The sequence below is a fragment of the Mandrillus leucophaeus genome, unplaced genomic scaffold (assembly GCF_000951045.1).
Source record: "Mandrillus leucophaeus isolate KB7577 unplaced genomic scaffold, Mleu.le_1.0 Scaffold462, whole genome shotgun sequence".
Lineage (NCBI taxonomy): Eukaryota > Metazoa > Chordata > Mammalia > Primates > Cercopithecidae > Mandrillus > Mandrillus leucophaeus.
In genome coordinates this window covers 3,448,549-3,464,640 of record NW_012104943.1, presented here as the reverse complement: position 1 = coordinate 3,464,640, position 16,092 = coordinate 3,448,549, and the positions used below count along the sequence as shown (strand labels likewise).

Below are 16,092 nucleotides of genomic sequence, written 5' to 3'. Positions count from 1 at the left end.
CTGCCCGTCTCGGCCTCCCAAAGTGCTGGGATTACAGGCTTGAGCCACCGCGCCCGGCTAAACTTTTTTATTTTGAGATAATTGTAGATTCACATTCATCTGTAAGAAATAATATAGAGCCATCTCCTATACTCTTCTCCCAGCTTTCCCCAGTTGTAACATCTTTCATGACTATAGTACAATGTCACAGCCAGGAAACTGACATTGATTCAACTATCTTATTTAGAATTCACAAGTTTTACATGTTCTCATTTATGTGTGAATGTGTGTGTGTGTGTGTATTTAGTTATATGCAATTTTATCACATATGTATCTTTGTGTGACAACCACAATAGTCAGGACACAGAACAGTTTCATTGCCACAAGAATTCCTCATGGTACCCCTTTACAGCTATTTGCACCTTCCTCTCAACTCATCGTCTTCTTAAATCTAGCAACCACTAATCTGCTTTCCATATTCAATGAAAAGAGGATGTCCAACTGGGCAGAGGCAACATCCAGCAGGAGACAATTACACATTCATTGAAGAGGATGCTCAGATAAAGTACAGTTACCTTCTCCACTGAGAAAAGTAAGGCTATGGCATCAGTAGAAAATTATGTTCTTTATTCTTAAATAAATCCACGTAGGATGGGGCTTGATATACTTTGGCTGTGTTCCCACCCAAATCTCAGCTTGAATTGTAGTTCCCATAATCCCCACATGTCATGGAAGGGACCCAGTGGGAGGTAATTGAGTCACAGGGATGGTTACCCTCATGCTGTTCTCGTGACAGTGAGTTCTCACGAGATTTGATGGTTTTATAAGGGGCTTTTGTCCCTTTTGCTCAGCAATTCTCCTTGCTGCTGCCATGTGAAGAAGGACTTGTTTACTTCCCCTTCCATCACGATTGTAAGTTTCCTGAGGCCTCCACCACCATGCTGAACTGTGAGTCAATTAAACCTCTTTCCTTTATAAATTACCCAGTCTCCAGTACATCTTTATTAGCAGCATGAAAATGGACTAATACAGGGTAGATGGTCAATCCAGCAGTAGAATGGGACGAAAATCTAGGTTAGTTAAAAATCTTTGTGCATAAGGAAAAGAACAGCATGAAAAAGTAGAAGAGATAGCCTTCTCTTTTTCTTAAATAAGACAGGAAAAAGCACCTTTTATTGTCCTTGCTGTAGTGGCAGCAGACTCATTAGTTTTCATAAAACACAATTTCTGCAATATGGTCTGTTGATAAGGTTGCTCCATCATGGGAGGACAAACTTGAGGCTGACTGTTAATGACAGAACTAGGTCTTCTCTCAAAGCCTCTAATGTGTGCTATTTCTCATGAAAAACCCCTGACACCATAAGATGCTTCAGTTAAAGCTTCTGAAATATTGCAGTGGCATAATTGACAGGTTTGTTGGTGCTATGAGTTTCTCACACATGTAAACCCTTTCGGAAAAGTTGGAGATAAAAAGATAGGGGAGAGTTTGGTTTAGAGTCACAAAGTTCCAGATACCAGCCACAGATGCCTCTGCCCAGTGTCGCTACATGTTCTTTTCTAAGAAATGCATTCAATCACTCAGTATTATGCACTGTGATTGAAAAAAAAAAAAGATCTACTCACCACCATCTACCCTCCCTTACTTATCCTCCATGTGAAGCTCATGGTAGCAGCAGCTGAAGGCAGAAAAGTTGTATCTGTTTTCTCACACCAGAGACATTACTTGGTGACCTGGTGAATGGCATAGGCAAGATTATCCATGTTACTGGAGGTGCTCCCTGCCACAGGGATGCAGCCATCCTTTGTCATATAGATGGAAAACTCCTTTGTTAGCTTTTCCACCTGTTCAGGCTTTAGCCTTGTGAAACAAAGCATGCCAATTTAGTCAGTCATGTGTTGTCAGATGTGCAAGGAACTCTCCTTACTACAGTTGGAGATCAGCTGAGTCTGCATGCTAATAATGCAGTTGGCCATGATTTTCACTTCTTGCAACCATTGTTTTCACAAACCCAGGCTGTTCAGAATGGTAGAGGCAATACAGGCCCCATTGAGAGAAGGGTTGGAATACATGGGACGGATCAGGATCTTCAACTGACTCCACTCTTTTGGTTTCATTCACTGTCTTTGCAGATCACAGTGAAGGCTCCCATATGCTGACCATATAAAGCCCATGTTCTTGGCATATGATTGACAGAGACAAACATTAATGCTCCGTTCAATGAAGTTGCACGGAGCCCAGGTATCCTTGTTACCATCACCACTGGCAAAACCTTGGTAGACCATATCGAAGAATGCACAGATTCTTTTCCTTTGCCACTATTATTATTTCCTTCCGCTGCTTTGCATGAGGGTCCCAGGCATGCAGGAGAAGAGCACTTTGCTCTGGTATTTTTGAAATGTCCTCCATAGCTCCCGTGAAGTCAAAACTGCAAGTCTTGGGGTCATAGTATTAATAATCTTGTAGTTGCATGCCAGCTGCCCTGAAGATTGGTGTGTGATTTCCCCAGGGTGGTTTGGGCAGAAAGACATCTCTGTCTTCAAAAATTTTTTAAATCTTTGCATAAAACTGGCTCCACCCCTTAAGGCCCTAGTTCCAGAAATGATTCGCACAGTGACAGACTGGCCACTTTTCAACACTTTGCTCTTCTCACCCAAGGCTAGTTCTGTAGATGCCTTGCAAAATTCAGCTTGTCCCCCAATGGGCAGGTATTCCTTGTCTAAATATTTTTAATTATATTTTGAGTTCTGGGGTACACGTGCAGAATGTGCAGTTTTGTTACATAGGTATACACATGCCATGGTGGTTTGCTGTACCCATCAACCCATCACCTACATTAGGTATTTCTTCTAATGTTATCACTCCCCTAGCCCCTTGCCCCCCAACAGGCCCTGGTGTGTGATGTTCCCCTCCCTATGTCCATGTGTTCTCATTTTTCAACTTCCACTTCTATGAGTGAGAACATGCGATGCTTGGTTTTCTGTTCTTGTGATGGTTTGCTGAGAATGATGGTTTCCAGCTTCATCCATGTCCCTGCAAAGGACATGAACTCACCCTTTTTTATGGCTGCATAGTATTCCATGGTGTATATGTGCCACATTTTCTTTATCCAGTCTATTATTGATGGGCATCTGGGTTGGTTCCAAGTCTTTGCTATTGTCTAAATTTTTTACTGTAATCTAACTGGGTCTCTTATCATCCCGGTAGGCACCAACTCCCAGATTCATCTTTTTGCTATTGATGTCCCTCTTAAAGGCTTTGGTGACTCCCAGGATGGGATCTAGAGGTCTCATTTCCACATGGGCCCACAAGGAGCTGGCTCTGGCAGAGGTCATGGTGGGGAGGCCTAGGTAAAAGGTGGCAGTGACCCCCTAGAGGACACGGCTGGAGTGGAGCAGGGTAGGGCCATGGTGGACCTTGAGAGTGCAGTGGGTAGACACAGGACAAAGTAGAGGGCAAGAGGGCGCAGACCCAGGGGGCATGGGCTCCTGCTGAAGGTTTTGTTCTTGTTTTGTATTATAAGACCTCCACAGTGGAGTATAAAATGAAGTCAATTCTCTGCATATTTTGAATTAAAGCTTGCACAGGTGTTTCAGCCTGCTAAACAGTTCAGCCTGGAGTATTTCAACTTTGAATTATTCAAATAATTATTTTAAAATATTTTAATATAATTTAGCACACAGAGAATGCCTCTGTGTAAAGTGGTGGTAATTTAAAATAACTAATGATCATAATTATTGGAATCTAGTCTCCTGGGCATTTTCTACTTCATAATTTACAGGGAGCCTATGAGAGTTCAAACACACTGTATTTTTGCCAAAGGAGCCTCATGCTTTGTCTGCATTTTATGGCTTCCTTTGCACCTGGAGCAGCTATTTTAGGACTGTCTAGACAATCACCCCAGCTTTAAAGGTCTTTTCCTTTCTTTTCACATAGTCACTGAGCATGAAGGGTAACAAATAGATGATGCTGGCACTCTCTCACCAAAGATACTATTCAAATAGAGACAGGAACAAGAATGCCTTTGCTCTGGCTCACAAAATCAAGTTGCCTTAATATACAGCCCCAGACGTCTACCAATTGGCCAGGCTTTAAACCAACAAGAAGGCCTTCCAATGTCCACATCTGTGTAGTAGCTGGATCATACTTTTTGGTTGAGCTGCGTGAAATGGTTACTATTTGACCATCTTGGACATATAAAAATGGCAATTTAAGATGTTTCAATCCAAGAGATTTGGGAAAGAATTTGGGAGTGCTCTGTTTCCTTTTTCCCTCTCCAATTCCCAAGCAACATTCATCTGGGTTCTAGCAAGGACCCAGGATGTACAACTTCTGCAGGTCACTTTTGCCAGTACAGGGAAATAATGTAGCCAAGCATGATTCTGGAACATTTCATACATACGTGTCCTAGGTAATACCTAAAAGTCAGTAAGTAATATCCCAGGGAGATGTACACCGAGTCAGTTTACTTCACCCCTCACAGTCCTTTCTTTCAAGAGGTAAGAGACAGCTTTTAAGCTCTCCACAGGACTCCTACAGTCCACCTGTCCCCAGGCTCTTTAATGGGTTCTGAGACTGCATCCCAATCTCAGACCCTCCTGGGAATATTTCTACTTGGTACTCTCTGATGGCAAAATTATTTCATTTTGGAGGAAAATAATACACAAATGTAGGTATCTACAGATATATAGATGTACATTGTATATAACATACAATATTCAATTATATACAACATACACTATATATGCATTTTTACATTATATACTATATATATAATATGTCACCTAGCAATGATCAGTTTTATTTGCTTCCTTATAATGTTAGAGTATTTATTTCTCAGCACAAGATGTGCACATATTAATTTTCTGCTAACATCATATCATTTCTACTGTATTGTTCAAGAGCTATCTCTACCCTTTACTCTGTCCCACTTTCTCCACTGATGATATGTGTACATGAATTAGTTTGCGGGTCTGAAGTCCAAAGCATTTCTCCTGAATATAAACTGGAGCTTCAAAAACGAGAGCAGCCCAAGAAGGTTGGGCCAAGGGCTGAGAAATTTCATATCGGTGCCACTCACAACTGAAAACTTTGTGCCAGGCACTGGGCTAAATGCAATGGTAGTATGGGGATACAAAGTAGATGAACACTCAGTCTCCATTTAAACAGATACAATTCTTATAGGGGAATAAAATTACAACACCAAGTGGAGCAAACACAGCACAGAACCAAGTCAACAGATGTTGTCTTAGTCCATTTTGTGTTGCTGTAAATGCTGGGTAGTTAATAAACAACAGAGGTTTATTTTGGTTCAAAGTTCTGCTGGCTTTACAAGATAGATGGCACTGGCATCTGCTTGGATTTCCTCAAGGGCTTTTGTACTCTATTAAAATATGTTTGAGAAGGTCAAAGAGGAAGGAGACACGTGCAAAGAGGTGTCCTGGCTTTCTAGCAACCCACTCTTGCAGGAACTAATCAATTCCCCTGAGAACCAATCTAGTCTCATGAGAATGGCACCAAGCTATTTATGAGGGAATCCATACCTATAACCCAGACATCTCCTACTAGGCCCCACCTCTAATATCACCATGCTAACCATCAAATGTCAACATGAGATTTGATGGGGACAAACAAACCATGTCCAAACCACAGCAAATATGGATTCAAATTATCCGAGGGCCATGGCTTATGAGCAGCGTTATTAGGGCAATTTGCTTAACTTACCCTATTTCCTCCCTTGAGTATCAGTTAATGATAATTCCAATTTTACTTGTCATTTAATAAGATAATTACTGAAAATTTTATGTCAGGTAGAGTGAGACTGGCAAACTTAAAACACTATAAATGCAAGCCCTTATTTTTAGTGAGCATCCACTGCAGGCATATACTACCCCATTTCATCCTCAGCAATCTCAATCTTTTAATGTATTACTACTTTCTTCCTTTTAGATAGACAAGTTGGGCAAAAATAAGTTAAATAATTTTACCACTAACAGAAGACTCTTTGCTGCAGGACAATAATGAAGTCCCGAACTGAAGGCAAATTTCTCCAAAGTCACCAGCAATTTTTCACTTCTCAATTGCCAATATCTTCTCACTTCGTCAGTTTTCACTTCCCAGACACTCCTTAAAGCAATTCAATCTGTTTTCTACTTCCACTATTCAGATAAAACTGGTTTGGTAAAAGTTCTCAATGCTGCCATGTTGTAAAGCTGAAGGGGGACTGTTCCGTTTTTATTCTACCTGACCCCTCAGCACCACTAAACCTAGCTGGCCATTCATTAGCTTTGCCATCTGGAATCAGTTTTCTCCCCTAGCTTTTGCTATAAGCACCCCTTTTCTCTCTTTTTCCTTCACTAGCCACTTGCTCTAGGTTCTTTGCTGCTGCTTCTGCTCCTTTAGAGCTCTAAATGCTGGCACTCTTCATGGCTCTGTTCCAGGCCAACATCTCTTAGTCAATCCTTCTGAAGATGTGCCTGGAATTTGTGAACCTCCTGAATCAGCCCCACCAGAAAGAAACAAGCTTCACTTGTACATTAATTACTGAATTCCCAACACCTGAAAGAATCTCAGGCACACACCAGGTGCTCAACGAATATTTGCTGAAGGAATGTGAATTGCCTGAAGTGCTTGAGATGCTCCTGGGATGCCCTTCTGGACTTCTAAATTGGAATCACAGTGCATCTGAGAACCAAAATCTCTGGTCTTCTACCACACCAACTTTTATCCATGTTCTTTCCTTAATCTGATATCCTCTCCCACTTCCTCTTTCTTTAACGTGCAGGGAAGCCTTTCCTGACCCTCACCTCCACCCAAATTTAGTCAAATCTTCCTCTCGTGCCCTTTCATGGAACCCTCTCCTTTGTGGACCTGAGGTGCCTTAAATTTTACACATATCTGTGTGACTACTGCCAGCCTGCCTCAGATCATATAGGCTTGCACTCACCATCATACCTCCATTCCCTCAGTAAGTCTCCCTCACAGTGGGCCCTCAATAAATATCAGTGAATAAACTGTTAATAATACAGATTTTATATTAATGTTAATATGTAAAAATGTATTAACAATAAATATATTTAAATTATATATTTATGATATAATGAATAATTAAAAGTTAAATGATGACACAAATTTCTCTCTCCAGCTCCGAGTTTTCCTCTGAATTCTACACGCCCATCTACGGGCGTCACATTTCCAAATGGATGTCTGATGGGTTTCTCTATTTCAGCCTGTCCAAAACCCCAGCTTTTAAATTTTCCAATACAAACTTGTTTCTCTCTCAATATTTTACTCATGTTAGTAAATAGCATCGCCCACCCAGTTGCTCAAGCACGATCTTGAGAGTCACATTTGATTTCCCCTTTTCCTTCACCAGCCCCTTACTCATATCTAATTAAACACTTAGTCCTGTTGCTTATACTTCTAAAATATATTTCAAATCCATCCCTTCTCCATCTCCACAGCTGCTGCCAAGCCCAATCTTCCATTAACACTCAACTGTTGGCTTGCAAATCAAGTGGTCCTCTGTATCCATTCTTACTCGTCTACCACAGATTTTTTACACAGAGCTCAAAACATCAACCAAACCATTCCCATTAAAGCCCCATCCTAATTCAATGGCTTCTCACTGCAATGCAATGAAGTACACACACCTTAGTGAGGCTCTGCCTATCTATCCACAGCACCTCATGCCATTGCTCCCTTCACTCACTAGACTCCCAACTGTCTTTTGTACATACTGTGCCCTCCGCCTGGAATGATTACCCCATGTGTCCCCACCCCTCACCCACCTCACACACCTGTTCCAGTCCTCAAATTACATGCTGCCTTCTCAGAGCAACCTTCTTAACGGTATCTAAAATAGATTTCAGCCGGGCGCGGTGGCTCATGCCTGTAATGCCAGCACTTTGGGAGGCCGAGGCAAGTGGATCAGGAGGTCAGGAGATCGAGACCATCCTGACTAATGCGGTAAAACCTTGTCTCTACTGAAAATACAAAAAAATTAGCTAGGCATGGTGGTAGGCGCCTGTAGTCCCAGCTACTCGGGAGGCTGCGGCAGGAGAATGGCGTGAAGCCAGGAGGTGGAGCTTGCAGTGAGCCGAGATCGCGCCACTGCACTCCAGCCTGGGTGACAGAGTGAGACTCCGTCTCAATAAATAAATAAATATAAAATAAAATAATAAAGATTTCGCTGGCTGGGCGTGGTAGCTCACACCTGTAATCCCACCACTTTGGGAGGCCGAGGCAGGTGGATCACAAGGTCAGGAGATTGAGACCATCCTGGCTAACACGGTGAAACCCCGTCTCTACTAAAAATACAAAATATTAGCTGGGCGCGGTGGCGGGCGCCTGTAGACCCAGCTACTTGGGAGGCTGAGGCAGGAGAATGGTGTGAACCCGGGAGGCGGAGCTTGCAGTGAGCCGAGATCGCGTCACTGCACTCCAGCCTGGGCGACAGAGCAAGACTCTGTCTCAAAAAAAAAAAAAAAAAAAAAAAAAGATTTCGCCTTCGGATATCTGTTATCACAGAAATATTTCTGTTCTTTACACAGCATTTGCCACAACTTGGAATTACTGATTTACTACTGTTTATTATCTTGTTTCTAGATGGAAACTTCTATGTCAGTCTTGTTCATCATTTCATCCCTAGCACCTAAAATGGAGCTCAGCATAGATTATCAACAAATGGTTGTTGCATGAATGGATACAGTGGAGAAAAACAGATTAATACAGTTCCAACAGGTCAGTGGTTACCAGAGCCTGAGGGTGAAAAGAGGGGTTGACTATAAAAAGGCAGAACGAGATTTGGTGGTGGCGGGGGGTGGTATATATAGAATTCTTCTGTATCACAATTGTGATGTTGGCTACACAATTTTATGTATTTGTCAAAACTGACAGAACCATACCCTGCAGAAGGTCAGTTTTACTCTATGTAAATTAAAAAATAAACTAATAAAATTATGATTCCAAAACCCACGTCAACCCAGAACAAATCTAAGATTCCAAGATTCACAGGTTTGGAGTGGTTTTTTTTTCTTTTTTTTTCTTTTTTTTTCTTTTGGTGGTGGTGGTGGGTTCAGTTAACTTCCTGTGTTCATGGTCAAAGTACTGACTCAAACCATACTTCCCTATTTTTCATTTATCAATTTAAAGAAAGGAAACCGGAAACAAAATAAAGGTGTGAAAGATAAACAATACAAGAAAAAACACAGTAGTAAAATAATATTTAAACTAATCATGTAATAAAATGTCAGCATTTATTCATGACATTTGGCTCTGTTTGTATTGGATCACCCCAGCAGGTCAGTGGCTGTGGGTTGATTTCATAATAGTGCCTCCCACATGTACGCCCACAGCTGACCTCTGCTTTGTGCAGTTGATAATGACTAAACTTCACATATTATGCTGGCAAAATCTACTCCTTGCCTGGAGGGCTGTTACACACAGGGAATTACAGTTTCACAGCTGAACAATGTTTCTCAAATTCTAGGATGATCTACTTTCATTAGAACAAAGTTATATGGGCTGATAAATTGCTGTCTTTTGTCAAAGTGTTACTCATCATTGTATATTCGACCAACAGATGCCACTGAGAAACCCCATCCTATCAGGGGGAAAGAAGGATGCAGAAATATGTATAGATTGTTTAGACACAAGTTGCATTCTCTAAAGTAAGCACATGACATAAGAATTTCATCTTACAACCTTCCCCCACCCCCACCCCCACCCCCACTACTGACTTTCATCCGTTAGAACGTGTTGATGGATATACCGTTTCAAAACGAAATATTTGGATATCTGACTCTGATTTGGGGAAAGGGAAATGGTGAGCTAATTTCCTCTTTTATCAAGCTGAATCACTAAGTTCACTCTGTTGCCATGCACGCATAAGTAATGCCATAGCAACCTCTCAGTTTGCTCTTAAACACACAACAGCAGAACTATGCGAATAGGTACATTTTTTAATCCTTAGATTTTCTTAGCAGCTTAAATTTTATAAGACATTTTATGGTACGGGATTATTTAGTTTACCTTTGGTAGTCTTATTGCTGACTGACACATATATCATCAATACCAACACAACAGAAAGGCTTAGTTCTTGGAAAATTTTCCAGTAACTTTCCTTTATTCTCAATCTCTAGCTCACAATTAAAAATTTGTACATTGGACACTATAGTCTGGATCCTCTTCAGGATTTTCTTTATAAGGATCCTAACTTTAAATGGGACTGAAACATATAATTTGAAATTCATGAAATATAGAAATACACGGACCTCTCATATAGCTATTTAAGTAAATTCAATGAAAGTGTAAGTATCACTTGGTATGTACTAGGAATTATGTCAGGTTCTAGAAAGAAAGAAAATCTTTACTATCAAGGGATTCAGATGAACTCCTGTAGAAAATAAGGAATGGGTACTCTTGAATTCTGCCACTTTGGGGTTTAGATTTTTATGCCTACAAAATATACTGTAACATCTAACTTTAGACTAGTTTAAGAATATGAACACACTTCTCAAAAGAAGACATTCATACAGCCAACAGACACATGAAAAAATGCTCATCATTACTCACCATCAGAGAAATGCAAATCAAAACCACAATGAGATACCATCTGATACCAGTTAGAATGGCAATCATTAAAAAGTCAGGAAACAACAGGTGCTGGAGAGGATGTGAGAAATAGAACACTTTTACACTGTTGGTGGGACTGTAAACTAGTTCAACCATTGTGGAAAACAGTGTGGTGATTCCTCAAGGATCTAGAACTAGAAATACCATTTGACCCAGCCATCCCATTACTGGGGATATACCCAAAGGATTATAAATCATGCTGCTATAAAGACACATGCACACGTATGTTTATTGCGGCATTATTCACAATAGCAAAGACTTGGAATCAACCCAGATGCCCATCAGTGACAGACTGGATTAAGAAAATGTGGCACATATACACCATGGAATACTATGCAGCCATAAAAAAGGATGAGTTCATGTCCTTTGTAGGGACATGGATGCAGCTGGAAACCATCATTCTCAGCAAACTATTGCAAGAACAGAAAACCAAACACCACATGTTCTCACTCATAGGTGGGAATTGAACAATGAGGTTACTTGGACTTGGGAAGGGGAACATCACACACCGGGTCCTATTGTGGGAAGTGGGTAGGGGGGAGGGATAGCATTAGGAGATATAACTAATGTAAATGACGAGTTAATGGGTGCAGCACATCAACATGGCACATGTATACCTAGGTAACCTGCACGTTGTGCACATGTACCCTGGAACTTAAAGTATAATAATAATAAAAAAGTCCACCTAAATTGAGAAAATGTGGATTTTTAAACATTTTTATTACCCTCATGCATTTCTTCACAAATGTATACACTTCTTTCTACTGAATGACAACAAAATGAGAGCACTAGTACTATGGAAATGCCTTTTACAAAATGCCATGTCACTGCTGTCTGTCAAGTGTCTTTGGCTGATAGACTGGATGAATCATTGACTTGTTCTTGAAATACCTGAAATGGGTTTCAGATTCCATACTTGAATCTAACATTATTTAGCCACCTCTGCCAAATATTTTAATTACTTAAGGAATTAAGGTTTTATTATTTTATAGACAGGCAATACACTTCAATAAAATTTTAGATATCCCATCCACCCTTCCATGAGCATATGTTAATGTATCCAAAGCTAAGGAAATTTGGATCAAGTCATTTTTTTCACTTAAACACTTACGTATAATTTGAAGGACACACATCAGGAAACAGAAAATACCAACTTTCTCACTGACCAGATGTGTTCAAAAATACTCAGCAAACTGGCATCCCTTCATTTCTGACCAGGTAGAGAGCTGTGCATTCTTAAGACTACTAGGCTTGTTCTTAAGCAAAGCTTGCTGTTGCTCGCTCTTGCTGCTCTTAGAACTGGGAGCAAAAGGTTTGATTCTATAGGGTTGTCTTGATTGTAATTGTAGAACTAGGAAGCCCTCTGTACTTCTTGATGAATCATATTTTAAGTTATTTGTATGCTATGATAAAATGATTTTTTAATTTTTTAGGAGTATTAACTTGAGGCTTTAATAGATGGTCCCCAGGGTTAATATTCATTTGAAATGCTAATATAGAGAAATTATTTACATTATTGATTGTCAAAGTATAGTCCCTAGGCGAGAAATGTCAATCTTAGCTGGAAACTTATTCGAAATGCAACTGTTTGAACCCCACTCCAGACCTACTGACCAAGAACTGTGGAGATAAGGCCAGCAATTAGTATTTTAACAAGCCCTCTAGGTGACTTCAATGTACTCTCAAGTTTGAAATCCACTGCTTTATACAATACACATTGCTCATTTGGGATAATACATACAGAACAATTTATGTTGAGAAATAGCTCTTTTCTTCTTTTTGATGGTGTGTTGTTTTTGTGTTTGCTTGCTTGTTTTGTATTCTGATAAAAGTAATTGAAAATGTTTAATATAAGGAGTTTTGCTTATCCCAGTATGGTTATGACACAAGATCACTTGGTTCCTGATAAACTAAAAAGTCATTGTAAACATTGTGGTTTTGAAGAACAACCTACTTAAAATATATTTTATTAGCAGCAATAATAACAAGATGACTAATTTGAATAATCTAGCAACTTGAGACTGAGGAAACAATATGGCTTAGAGTCAGAGGGACTTTAGTCTAGCTTAAATCAGGGTTACTCAACATAAGCATTATTGACCTTTGAGGCCAGATAATTCTATGTTGGAGGGGTGCTATAGGATATTTGGCAGCATTCCTGGTCTCTACCTACTAGATGCCAGGGGATGCCCCTTCTCATTTGTGATAATAAAAAAGTCTCATTGTCAGATATCCCCTTGCAGGGGCAAACAGTCCCTAGTTGAGAACCACTGGTCCACTGGGGTTCTCAACCTCAGCAGTACAGTAGAATCAATTAAGAATACTGATGCCCAGCCAGGCGCGGTGGCTCACGCCTGTAATCACAACACTTTGGGAGGCCGAGGTGGGTAGATCACCTCAGGTCAGGAGTTCAAGACCAGCCTGACCAACATGGTGAAACGCCATCTCTACTAGGAAAATACAAAAATTAGCCAGGCATGGTGGTGGCAGGTGCCTGTAATCCCAGCTTCTCGGGAGGCTGATGCAGGAGAACCACTTGAACCCGGAAGGCGGTGATTGCAGTGAGCCGAAATTGCACCACTGTACTCCAGCCTGGGCAACAAGAGGGAAACTCCATCTCAAAAAAAAAAAAAAAAAAAAAAAAGAATACTGATGCTCAGACTGGTTGGATTGAACCAGTACATTTTCAAAGCTCAGTAGGTGGTACAAAGGTCCAGCCAAGACTGCCAAACACTGTACAGATATCCCAGTGCATCCATACCCTTACCTAGGAGAGAGCTGTAATACCATCTATTCTAATTATCACACAAGATCAGGTGAGAGAGCATTTATGAAAGCATTTACACCACAAGGCAATAAGTATGTTAAAGGCAGCAGAGAAAAATAATGTACTTTTCAAAGTTGTCATTGAAATTGAAAAATGTATCCAGCTCTCTATTATGAATTAGGATAGTTTATATTTACTGTCTCTTAGATTCATACCCCATTCCCAATAGGAAAGAGATGTGATGCATTCTCTAAGTCTCTCTTGGGAGTAGATTCATGATATTATTCAGTCTTCAATGGGCAGAAAACCATACAAATTGGATAAAATCGTTCGTACTATGCACCAGTGATGCTCTGAATATATACTATAAAATCAATATTCTTTCTATTCTTTTGCGTCTCAATAACCAATTTTGATAAGTGGAAAAGAATTCAGATTCCTCTGACAATAGCTTCTTTAGAAAGAATGGGGAAAAATCTTGGGTTACAATTGTGTCAATCAAAGGGATTCTTTATTTTAAAAAAGATAAAAATATCCAAAGCAAATAATAATAAATGTTAACAGTTACTAAATCTGAGTAACAAATACATAGATATTTGTTTTCATTTTTCTGTATTTTTCTTCCAAGTATCTGACTAAAACTTGAAGAGGATGTTAAAATCAGTTTGAACAAAGCACCAGTGAATACTTCAAAGGAAAATAAAGAAAAAAGCACATTTTTGTTGATGCCAGGTGACTATGGAGACCCCATGGGGATGGGGAGGCCAGCTGGGGGCCAAGAGGTTACATCTGACAGTGTCTACCTCAGTTTATATTGCCAGCTTATGCAGGGAGGGCACATTAGCCTTTGATATTCAAGAGCAGTTCTAACTGAGCAGTTCAGCTAGGGTGTAAGGAAATCTTAGTAGTTGATTTTTTTTTCATATGTTCTAACAGCTTTTAAAACAAGGAAATTATTATCAATATCTGCTTCTACCCTCCTTAATGAGTTGCAAAAGTGTGTAACCCCTGCCTTTCTCGCTAATAGAACCAATATGGTAGCAATGGGGACATTTTACACAAAAGGCAGAGTGAAAAGATGGCCTTTTAGGCACACTTTTTTTTTTTTTTTTTAAAGAGATGAGGGTTTTTCTATGCTGCCCAGGATGGATGCAAACTCCTGGGGCACAAGTGATCCTTCCACCTCAGCCTCTCAAGTAGCTGGGATTATAGGCGTGCACCATCATGCTCAGTTTAGGCATATATTATAAAAGAAACAATTTGCCTGAAGCACTACACTCCCCTGTAGACTGTGGACAGATAAGTAAGCAAAACAATTTTTCTCCTAGAGTAGGAGTTGGCAAACTACAGCCCCTGGGACAAATCCAGTCCACTGTCTGTTTCTGTAAATGCTGTATTAATTTAACACAGCCCAGTCCATTCGTTTGCATATTATCTATGACTTCTTTCAGCTACAACATCAGAGTTGAGTAGTTGTGACAAAATCTGTATAGCCTCAAAAGCCTGAAATACTTACCATCTGTCTTATTACAGAAAAGTTCCCTAACTCCCATCCTAGAGTATTAACATATAAATTTGTTCCATAGAGCTACTGTAATCCCAGCACTTTGGGAGGCCGAGAGGGGAGGATGGCTGGAGCCCAGGAGTTCGAGACCAGCCTGGGCAACACAGCAAAACCCTGTCTCTACAAAAATTACCCAGGCACGGTGGTGGGTGCCCAGAGTGTAAGCTATTGGGGAGGCTGAGATGGGAGGATCACTTGAATCCAGGAGGTGGAGGTTGCAGTGAGCTGAGATCATGCCACTGCACTGTAGCTTGGGTGACACAGTGAGACCCTGTCTCAGAAAGAAAGAGAGAAAGAGAGAAAGAGAGAAAGAGAGAAAGAGAGAAAGAGAGAGAGAGAGAGAGACAGACAGACAGACAGAGAGACAGAGAGACTTAATAACAAGTGAGTGGACAAAATAAAATATAATATTACTCAATGACTTTTATAGTCATGCAGTAGTATACATTTATACTACATTTTTGCTTTAATACAGAAAAAATAATTATAAAGACCCAAATATTGTCACCTTTTCTCTTAAAAAAAAAAAAAAAAACTAGTGTGGTCTACAAAGGAAACCTAAAAGAGGATGTGTTGGTAATTAATAAATTAACACATTGTTAAAATATTACTGTTTGATAGTTTCTCAACCTAGCCATTTCCTAGAGTAAGACTATTTTATTTATATACCTACTTGCAGTTGAATAACTGTAACACAGGTAAAAATACTAATGAAAATTCATAGGCAAAAATATTTCCCTTTTTATAGAAAAATAGAAGTCACAGTTGTATGCTAGAGAGAAATAGAAAAACAATCTTTTCTTTCAGTCTTTACAAAATAATTGCCTCTATAGGGAGTAAAGATGATATTTGTGTTTTGACATAAGTAAAAGCTTATTTTTAGTTCATTTCATATGCCTGGACTTTCCAATGTTTGGGGGAAATTTAAGAAATGGAGACGTTTTTGTAGCTTCATAAGACTCTATCATTTCCAGAAGCCTCATAAATTGAAAATGAGACTTTACTGACATTCTTTCTTTTGTTTCTCCTCAAAAGAATTCCCAAATAGGAAAAGAGTATGTAATAAAACAGAGAGTGCAGAGCTATGGTTGTCAAGGCAACTGTAATCATCTTGCCCTTGAACTGTGATAGAGCATCCACTGCAGTTCA

At 39.9% G+C, this 16,092-nt stretch overlaps 1 protein-coding gene and 1 pseudogene across 2 annotated transcripts in view; both read right to left on the bottom strand.

Moving 5' to 3' along the window:
* ARHGAP6 (Rho GTPase activating protein 6) overlaps positions 1-16,092 on the bottom strand; it is a 515,359-nt gene that overhangs the window by 195,319 nt on the left and 303,948 nt on the right. The gene's annotated exons all lie outside the window — the stretch shown is intronic.
* On the bottom strand, positions 1,699-3,459 carry LOC105550044 (annotated as a pseudogene).